The sequence below is a fragment of the Coturnix japonica genome, chromosome 5 (genome assembly GCF_054131305.1).
Source record: "Coturnix japonica strain WE chromosome 5, WE-NBRP24, whole genome shotgun sequence".
Taxonomy (NCBI): domain Eukaryota; kingdom Metazoa; phylum Chordata; class Aves; order Galliformes; family Phasianidae; genus Coturnix; species Coturnix japonica.
The window spans coordinates 23,040,452-23,051,087 of NC_140667.1; the positions used below are offsets into that span (position 1 = coordinate 23,040,452).

At 47.9% G+C, this 10,636-nt stretch overlaps 1 protein-coding gene across 50 annotated transcripts in view; it reads right to left on the reverse strand.

Moving 5' to 3' along the window:
* Positions 1 to 9,555, reverse strand: part of MADD (MAP kinase activating death domain) — a 65,255-nt gene extending 55,700 nt beyond the window's left edge. For 49 of the 50 annotated variants that reach the window (XR_014946575.1, XM_015864282.3, XM_032444681.2 and 46 more), the window contains exon 1: positions 9,472 to 9,555. The gene's annotated coding sequence lies outside the window, so the exon portion shown is untranslated. Of the gene's footprint in view, positions 1 to 6,649; positions 6,726 to 9,471 lie in introns of those variants that run through there. The other variant, XM_085548723.1, reaches the window with a different exon arrangement.
* Between the last annotated feature and the right edge of the window lie 1,081 nt (positions 9,556 to 10,636).

Here is a 10,636-nt window from a genome sequence, read left to right on the forward strand (position 1 = left end):
TGCTGGCTCATGTTAAGTTTCTCAAGTTTCTCTTTCAGCCCAGTGCAATCCCTTGCTTTGTGCAGGTATGAGTGCTCATGCAGTGACAAGGTGAATCAGACTGGGGTACCAATATGAATTAAAATAAAATCAAAAAATGATGATCTTCTGGTTGTTTAACCTATTTCTCCCCTTTCATGTTACCACCTGAACCTGAGCTGAGAATATCTTGACCCTGAGATGGAATAGGCTTTGACATGATGTCCTGTTCTCAAGCTGCTTTAACTCCAGGTTGTTTCCTTCTGAGCAGAATCCCTGCAGCGTGCTTTTCTCTGTACAAATATCTTGGATCCAGACCTTAAATGCAGTGTTTGAAACTCCCTGCAACTACTGCTCAAGGAAGGGAGAAACAGAAATGAAGGCTACAATGGAAAGCTACTGCAGAAACCCATGATGTTGCAGGGATCAGCACTGTTTACCCAAGCCCTGGTAAGGACAGGTTAGTGAAGAGGAACACTACCCACATACTGCAGTGGCATCAGCAACACTCAGGAATTGATGCAAGCTGACAAAAGTGGCCAGATACAGAGACACTAATCCATGGTCTTCCAATAACTGGGGACAAAAACTGCTCAAAACAACACTTCTATGCTAGTTTTCAAAATTCCCAGAACACAACATTTTAGGCTGTAACAGAGCTCCTCATAGGAGAAGCTGTGTGGTATTGTGCAAGCTCCTCCCAGAAAGAAATGTTTATATAAAGACACACAACAGGAAATGCATCACAGCCCAGGATGAACAGAATAGCATGAAAAAGCTGCATAGGACTCTTTATCAGAGCAGAGACACCTGTGTCAAACCAATACCCAGCACTATTCACAGACATGAATGTGGTGTTCTTGTCTCATCTACACCTTAGAGGCTCCAGCCCTTGTAAATGTCTTCTATTTGCAGACACAGAGCTACAGGATCTAAGTCAATAGAGGAATTAGTCAATGAGTAATTTGAACTCCAGATTTGACAGCCCAGTCTTACACCCACCTATGTGAAAGTTTTCATGAATTTAAATCCATTTACTCTAAAGAAAGATATAAAGCCAGCAGGAGATCATTTTGCAGCAGGCAGATGAACTGTACCCCAGTTCAGTACAGTACAAGAATGAGGTCTGTCCTGCCATTGTTTCCTGCTTTCATCTGGCACAATAAATGCACCTCACAATTCAATGGTATACAAATCTTAGAATATTAATCAACACCAGACAATGCAATTTACTGACTGCATAAGTAAGGAGCACAGAGTGGGACATTAATTTCTAAGACCATAAAAGAGGACGTTTGTGAAGGACAAAGTGAAAATTGCAGAGCAGAAGCCATAGGAATTTTTTAAATTAAATGTTATCTTGCAAAAGACCAGATTTCAAACCATGTCCAGAAGGAACAAAATTCTCAGTTCTAAGGCGTCACTGGAACATCTTGGATTTCTATCTGTACTCAACCAAGACAGTCTGTACCCAGCTCAGATCTGGAGTGAACCTTAGCATGTTGTTTATTGTGAAATCAAGATACTTCATACCAATCAAACTAAACTGGAGGCTGAAGCAGACATAAATGCGGCCAGCAGTTTCAACACCCACTGCTTGGCCGACTTAGGTTTCCTTTTGCTACATTATGCACCCTGAGGACGCCAAGAGAGCTGTCTGCTTGGCACTCAGAAACAGGAGCATGGAGCTCAGAAGCAGCCAACCTCACCTGCGTGGCCAGGAACTCCATTTCACTCATTGTAAAAACGAATTCAACACAGTCTGAAGAACAGCACAAACAGTTTTGATCCATTTTTAGACATTTTAATAATCTAAGAGGGAACTTCATCACTGAAGCTTTGGTTACTTCTTCCCAGTCTGTGTATGTCCAGCCATTACATATTCTTTAGCACATATTCTTTTTGTTCACACTAAGCTCTTAAAGAAGCAGACTTGCAGCTCCCATCTCACATGAGCCATTTTACACCTTCACTGCTTAACAGCTATATTAAATATTGCTAGCAGTTTTATCCATAAAAATATACAATGTCCCTAAGAAAACCATTACGCTGTTTGTCCTATCCAGACACTACAGAGGTCCTACTAGCACAATGAACACTGGCAGAGGGCAAGTGGGTCCTGATGAGATTCATCCCAGAATTCCAATGGAACTGGCTGATGCAGTCACCAAGCCACACTTGTCATGGTGGTCAGGTGAAGTCCCTGGTGACTGGGAAAAAAGAAATATAGTATTCATGTAAGAAGGGTAGAAAGAATGACCCAGGGAACTACCAACATGTCAGCCTCACCTTAGTAATGGGGATGATCCTCCTAGAAGATCCTCCTAGAAGCTATGCTAAGACATATGGAAAAAAGGGAGGTGATATGGGAAAACTAGCACAACTTTACCAAGGGCAGATCCTGCCTGACCAACCCTGTCACTTTTTATGATGGTTTAACTGCATCAGTGGATAAGGGAAGAACCACTGATGTCATCTATCTGGATATCAGTAAGGCTTTTGACATGATCCTTCATTACATCATTCTCTCCAAACTGGAAAGATGTGTATTGGATGGGTGGACTGTTCAATGGGTGAGAAACTGGCTGTGAGATCACACCTAGAGAGTGGTGGTCAGTGGCTCAGTGTCTGGATGGAGAGTTCTTTCCAACTCAAAGATTCTATGATTCTAGATTCTATGGGGCTGAGAACAGCTCCTCCTCCTGAACCTGATGGAACAGACTGACAGAAGCTGGAAGGATTTCTGAGGTCAGATCTGGATGGACTTGCTATACTGGTGCAGCTGCTTCAATTTTTGTTAGCATTCACCTTGCCAAGACAGCAGTGCATGGCTCTTAAACAGATAGCAGCACTTTGGCACAACTGAGAGTGGAAAAAAAAGGCATTTTCAAAGTATTGCAAACCGACCTAGAACAGCTGATGGTGTATTTATCTAGCATGGGTAGCCTACAATAAAGGGGTGGCTCTGTTAAACATCTTAGCAGTAGTTGTATGTCTCAGAAATAGACCAGCAGAGAACTAAAGTGATGTCAGTAAGAGCTTCTTAAGGATAAAGCAGCAGATGCATCCCAACTGTTTGCACTTTCCACATATCCATAAAGGCTGAGGAAAAGGACATGCTAAACTGAATTGAAAAAAAAACCAAGGAATGGGAAAACTGTCTTTGGAGATACAGAAAGACACCTTCAGAAGCTCTGTGGAGGAATGTGAATAACGCACAGATTTCCTCCTTTCCTATGGCAGAGCAATATTACCTCTTTGCCCTACTGAAAACATGCCTGACACAGTACAATCATATCTTCAGCCTGCACAGCAGTGCTCCAGCAAAATGGAGGCACCTTGTATAGACAGACTTAACCCAACCAGAATTAGCTCACAGGCAGAAGTAGCACACAGCAGAGACAGGAGCCTTTCTACAGCATCACAAGACTGAAGCCAGCCTGGCTCAGGCTCTTGATTGCTATGGTAACAGATTTGGCATATGCCAGCCCTTCAGCTGCTTTGCTCCTCGCTTCCCCCGGTTCCAGCCTGGGTCCAGCAGCCTGCCGTACACGCGAGACCACGCAGCCACCACATATGGGCAGGCTGTAAAAGCAGAGCCGCAGGTAATCTGATTCAGCTCAATCTCCATAGCAACCCAATCTTTGTGCCCAGATCTCGGCGTGCTGGATCTATTTATGGCACGGCGGCCACGCTCCACCCCTTGCACCAAGGCTCCCGGCACTGCCACCAGGCCTCAACCCAGCCACAAGGACTGCCGGCCGGGGTACGCTGTGACTGACCCCAACAGTGCATGCCCTGAGCTGGTGGCACCACTGCATCCACAACGCACTGAAAGCTTCCCTACCAGCAAGGTTTTCCATGTGCATAAATGCTACATGGATCAGAAGCTGCTAATGGTCACTGAAAGCAAGGACCCTCTGCAGCTGATGAGATCCTCTACCCTATGTACACACACAGTGCTCCTGCAGGCAGATGCTGCTGGATCCTTACTGCTGCACAAAAGTGTGTCAGCACAAACATGTGATCCTAGAGGTAATTTGCAGATAACAGAAAACATGCGGCAGCCCTTGTCCCAGGGGCACAGCTGCATCCAACAGCAGGTGTTTGCAAACTGCACGGCTCAGCCATTCATCTGCTAATTGTTTCCAAAAAAGAAGAAAAAAGAACAAACAAGAGCCCTTCAATTGGCCTTGAGAGACAAGAGGGTGAGGAAGCATGGTATGTGAATACTGTAGTTCATTTTATTCTACTGCACTCCTGGGGAAAACCACCACCGATAAATTCATGCTGGAGAAGTGCAGAAGCGCACATTTTTACGTTACTCGTCATTAATGGGAAAATAACAACAGATTGCAGCCTCGGCCCCGCCTTCACTGAAGCCCTTTGGTTCAGGCTGCAGCCCCTGTCCTCCTCCCCTCTTGCAGATCACAAGTAGCCATCTCACAGAACAGGAGTTCTGACCCTCTGCCAGCCCAGCCAGTCCTGCACCACACGGCTCACGCTTAAATTCATCTTTTAGGTAACATTAATCTCTGGAGATTTGCAGTACACAACAGCACCATAAGCGCTTTGGCTCTCTGCCTTTTGCTTCTTTCAGATCTGTCCATTCCCCCCTCCTTGCCAGACACTGCCATCACAAAATACAAAAGCCACCTCATTTATTTCTATCTCGCCAGCTCTTTATCAACCCTCAGATCTCCACCGGCATCTGCTCGTACATTTTGCAACGAGAACAAAACAACTGATCAAAACCTACAGGAAGCCCCTGAACTAAACTAGTTTCACCTGCCACAGACACTGTGGGATTATGCTCTTTTCTAAACTGGAACAGCTTCCAACTCGAGTTCTGAGCTGAGAAACCTCCTCAGCTGCTGTGGAGCAGCCCAGGCACCTCCATCAGCTTGGCACAGGACAAGTCAGCCAGAGTGCCCGTATCACAGCCACCAGCAGCTTCCTCCTGAAGCCCGACAATGCAAATACACAGCCATAAAGAATTAATAAGACAACAGAGCACGTGGTATTTCAATTGCGAGAACTGCTGGATGCCACTGCAGCTCCTGAATTATTCAGAGCCTTTGCTCCTGCCCATCTCCCCCCAGTTGTGGGAGCTCAGAGCCTTCTGTGAGAGGGGAAGAGACATGGGGCAGACACACAGCCAGGAGGCAGCAACCAGCAGCTTCTGTCCCTATGCAGGTTTCAAGCTGTGCTGTGACTCCTTGAGTAGAGGATCTCTGTGGCGGCACCGCCCCTGCCAGGCACAGGGATTCACTTCTCACCTGGATGTGGGCCACAGCAGGACAACTGGCACATGTCACAGGACTCCTACAACAAAGCCAAGCTGGTTATGAGGCTGAAACGGGGCAAATTCAACCAGCATAGAAACACTGAAATGCTGAGAACAGGAAAATAAACACAAGCCTTTGAGATAAATTAGTTATTCAGCTGTTCTCAAACACAGTACCGGTACCCACAAGATCCTATCACTTCTGCCTCACCTCACTCTCCCTCCATGTGCCACTCACCTTAATTACTCCTGCCTACATGCCTTCCTCTTCTTCTCATAAACACTGGGGAAGAGCTGAAATTCCTACTCCCAGCCTGATCCTACTACTACTTTTCGTGACAAACAGTAGTACCAGCTGGTCAAAGCTGCAAGCAGAGCCAAGAGAAAAGCCCACTCTCTTTCTGCCAGAGCTGTGCGAGGTGGGACGTCATGTTACACTCACCCACACATAAACACAAGCAAAGCGTGATCCAAGCACACAGGAGACAAGAACAGCCTCCAACACCCCCCATGGCCAGAGAGGGACAGAAGGGGCTGAGGGGGCCTCCCAGAGTCACCTCGGCAGAGGGAGGGGAAGCACCACATCTGCTGGGTCCATCATATGAGTCAGAAGGGAGAAGATGGTCTGTAGAAAGAACACGAGTGCCCCAAGCATGGTTTAACTGCTACTGAGTGGAAACTGATACAGACACTGCAGCAGAGCAGCTCAGTGTCCTTGTGTAAAGTAATTCTGATGAAATGCAGCAAGTATCTTCATCACCAAAAGTGCTCCCACTACCTGATGAGACACGATGAGGCAAAGGAGGCAAAACTTTCCACCTTACCCCACAGGAGCCTCCCTGGAGTAAGTCAAACAACCCCTGCAAGCAGATGCAGCAAAACTGGTGTCAAAGCTACACATAAGGTGAAGGACAACTATTTGGCAGTGAGAGATTCAGTTAGCATAAAGGCAGAAGTAAGATGCAATAGAGACATGACAAAGATTATAAAGGGCTTGCAATGCTGTGCAGCACTGCTGCTGAACTCACAGATACTACAAGGAAAAGGTAGTTAAGGAAAAAAGGCTGCTCTGCTCATCAGACAGCACTCAGCTCTGGAGGGCATCTGATGCGTTACTGACAACCTGGATATCTCTGTGTAAAAAAACCACAAAGCTGATATCCCGATTCTCACAGATACCATTTAGGGGAAGTATTCAGAAATTCAGTCATAAACAACACAGAAGAGAGCAAGCACAACAAACATCACAGGATCAACCCGAGGTAAGGTGACAAATGGTTCTTTTTTTGAGGACTGCCCCAGCTGTGAGCACTGAAGGCTGTGGAAGAAAAGAAAACCACAAACCTTTGTTTCTTGCTGTCACTCTGATGCATTTTTTCTCATGCTGGCCTAGAAAAGCATCAGTATCTCACTTGCCCGCAGTCCCTAAGAACACAGCAAGAGAACTGCCTCAGAACAGGAACTCTGGGTGCATGCAAGCAGCTCTTCTTACTTTTACATCACTACAAGGGTCATGCTAGCAGACGAGAAAAGAAAACGTAGCAGCAATTAACACAATACCTCACAGTGGGTTCTGGCCACAAAAGGCACAGCCCCCATTTGGGAGCCCTCAGCTGTGAGGAAACCCCAGAGCTCACAGCAGCACGTGGGCCTTTCTTCAGCTTGCAGGGACTACAGGTTTACTCAATTAGTCCAGCTCCGAGAAACAAAGCCGGAGCACGGTTCTCAATAATCAGCAGTAATTTCCACATGCTCACTACAGATTTAAAGTCCTCAAGTGACAGACAACCTCCCATCTCCCAAATTATTGTCTCTCTCAGCCAACAGAGCGAAGAGTAACAGAATTACAGAGGCTTGGATACAGAGAGCACAAAGAAGGTCATCGCCGCGCTTCTTCATAGCTCTTAAGGCACAGAAGGAGAAGCTGCAAACCCTTCTGTGATCAAACAAACACCACAATTATTCCACACATTACCAGATTATCCCACTAAGAACATTCTCTTCCAACTGAAGCCTTGTGCTGCTTATTTTTAGTTCACTTCTTGTTAGGTCACCAACAATGCTTTCCCTTCATGAGAATTTCCTCTTTGAGAAAGATGGAGATTGCTTAAACTGTGGAAGTTTAATCTCACACATTAAGATTTGATTCAAGCTTCCAAATGCTCTCTCACATACTGAGGGCTCCTGCTGCTTCTACAGCCTTTCCTCACTCCTGCAAACCCACACTCATTAGCTGCATCCTGCAATTTCTGCCTTTGCATTGAGTAACGATGTCAAAGGCTTTCCAGCAAAGAGGCTGCTCGGAAATGCAATGCATCTGAAATGTAACGTATCCTAGATGTCACAACAGTGTGGCCAGAGGACACCAGCAGGAATTACTCCAGGCTGTAACATATGTATAATGGAAAGTAAGTGGAACATTGAGCTCCTTACCTGCTTGTGACAGAGAAGTATCACTTTGCACCCTGTGGGCAGGCAGCACTACCCTCTCAGCTAAAGCACTTCAGCGTGTCATGGTAACATATCTCTGGGTAGCATCAGTACCAACTGACTCAGCCGGTGCCAAGTGACTCAAATTTACACCCTTTTTATTTCATAAATATTTGTTTTTTCAACTGACTCATGGCACAGGATATTAAATAGACCAGACCGAGCACCTCTGCAGAAGCATCGCCCAACACATCCCACCTGTACCAGTAGGTGATCTGATGAGGCAAGATGAGAGGGAAAGAGCTACAAACGAGGAGCCTCCATGTCCCCAACACCAAATCAGCTCAAATCAAAGCCAATTCTCATTTAATTTAGAAACACAATACAAACATGTGTTGTAGGCAAAACTTGGTACGCACTGATACATCCCACAGAGCCATCAATCCTGATATGCAATAAAGCAGAAAGCTACTTTGGCAAGGCTTACTGGTTAACAGCTCTAGAACTTTAATTTCCCCTTCTCCAGCATCCTTCTGAGGAGACTGACACCGGACTTCATTCACCACAGACACAGGCTGCCTCCTTCCAAAGGAACTGCAGCCTGGGATGAAAGCTGCAGAGAGGTTGGCCCCACAGGATATTTAATTATGTTTTTCTATAAAACCTCCAAACCAGAAGACCTTGCTACAGAGCCTTCTGTTCGCTGCCATTCAAAACTTCACCACAGCACCCAGTTTAATCACTTTGCTATTACTTATAGGATCCTCGTTAATAGCAAAGTAATTAAACTGGATTCGAGAGCTATATGTTTTCCAACTATAAAGCATCATAAAGCAAAAGGACAATTTATAGCTGTGATCATCGATCGGTTCAGAATTACATAACGTGCCATCAGATGATGGCGAGATGGGATCTTGCAAGAGCTGCATTTTTGCCGTGCCGGTTGCCTTGGATGCTCTCCCTGCTGTGTCAAGGTTGCAGATTTTCATTAGTGCTGAAAACCGCCAGCACTTCTTGTGCCTGCCCAAAATAGTTCCCTAGGCCAAAAATGGAGCCGCTTCCCAAACAACGTGCATTTCAATGACATTGCTTTGCCCGTATGACCCTCAGTACATCACAGCACGCTCTCCCCATCCGCTCACTGCTGCCCAGCAGGAGCAGGCTCTGTGCAGATAATCACGGCAAGGACACGGAGCGCAGGTGGGCAGGAGCGCTGCCCGGCTGCACGCAGAAAATGGCTGTGCTGGGAATACAGCTCCGTGCCACCTCCAGCGGGGCGATGTGCAGCACGAGCTGCTCGCGCCGTGCACCACTGGTGCACCATGGTGCCCTCAGCGGGAAAGGGGGAGATGAAAGACAGCGACAGAAGCGGCTTCTAACAACGCCTGTCATTTCCCGAGCGCCTCGTTATCGTGACTGCACACAAACAGTGTCGTGGAGGGCTGCTCTCCCTTCTGTCTGACAACATGACACGGCTAAGTGGGGCCGGCCATTTCCACATGGAAAACGCTTTCGATTTACACATTATATCTTACGAGATCACCTAGCATAAGGTGGATTTCCCACTCTATTGTCTCGGGAAACGAGAGGCTCCGCTGTTTGCAAACCGAGGAGTGAAAGCGTCATTCTTGTCACGGCTCACCTCGCTCAGCCCTCCGTTCCGTGCCCCCCGTGCCCGCAGCAGGGCAGCCCCCGGCCCAGCGCTGCCGCCCGCAGCCCCCCCCCCCCCGGCTCACCTGCTCCGCCGCCGCCGTCCCCAGGCGCTGTGCGCCGCTCGGCCAGTTCCGCATCCAGCGCCAGGAGCGGAACGCGCCACCGCCGGCCGCGGGGAGGGAGAGATGGAGGGAGGGAGGGGCGGAACGAACCACTCGTACCGGCGGTGGGGGGTGAGCAGGTACCTCCGCCCGTGGGCGCGATGCCGCCGGGCGCTGCGGGGCGCTGCGCTCCTCTGAGGTGCGGGGCAGCGCTGCACGCTGTGCAGGACGGAGGGGCAGCGGCGTTGCCGGGCCGGGATCCGTGAGAGCAAGGACGGCGCGAGCGGCTGGGGCTGGGAATTGGCACAGCAAGGAGATGCGGTGCTCGGAACATCAGGGATGCACCAAGCACCACCAGCTGCTACAGCGCCCAATGAGCAGCTCTGGAGGCTAGAGGCAGCGGGCAGCACTATGCAATATATAGCGCTGCTGGTCTCCAGGCAGGTCACATCTCACTTACTGACCTCCCTGCACTAACAGATCCCATTGGAGAAGTGGTTATAAAACTAGAAATTATAAAAAATCATAGAATATAATAAAAAAGTGAGATCAAAGGACTTATCTTTGCTTCCAGGATACTGAAGAGGAACAGAGAAGCCAGAGCGGAGCAGAATCTATTTTCTCCAGTGCCATCAAGAAAATTGTTGGCTGCAACTTCAAAATCCACGTTTGCATGCAGCTTTTCTCAAATTAATAAAAAATGAGATGGCAGCGGCTCAGGCTGCAGCTTCAAAGCAAGTGCCTGTGACCAGGCAGCAGCTCCATGGCCGCCTCACTCCTGGCTGCTGGCAGCCCTGTTTGTCAGCAGGCCCTTCAGGGCACAGCTTCCTCTCATCCATCCAAGGCTGGTCTGGCCTCCCAGCTCTGCTCACTGCCCCCTCACTCCCTGTGAGCTGCACACCAGCAGTTATCAGCTTGGACCCAGATTTCACCTTTGTTAGCCAGTCTATGTGAAAAGCAGAATGGAGCACGTGGAATAAAATGGTTAAACTCTGAATGCAGCCCACAAATCAAAGTGAGACAGGTATAGGTAATAAACAGGCTTCACGACCTGCACTTTTATCCACTTTAGTTGGCTATAGCACATAGGAGGGAGAACATTGGTCTAAAATCCCACAGTGAAGGTCAAAGAACCTGTGTGGTGTTG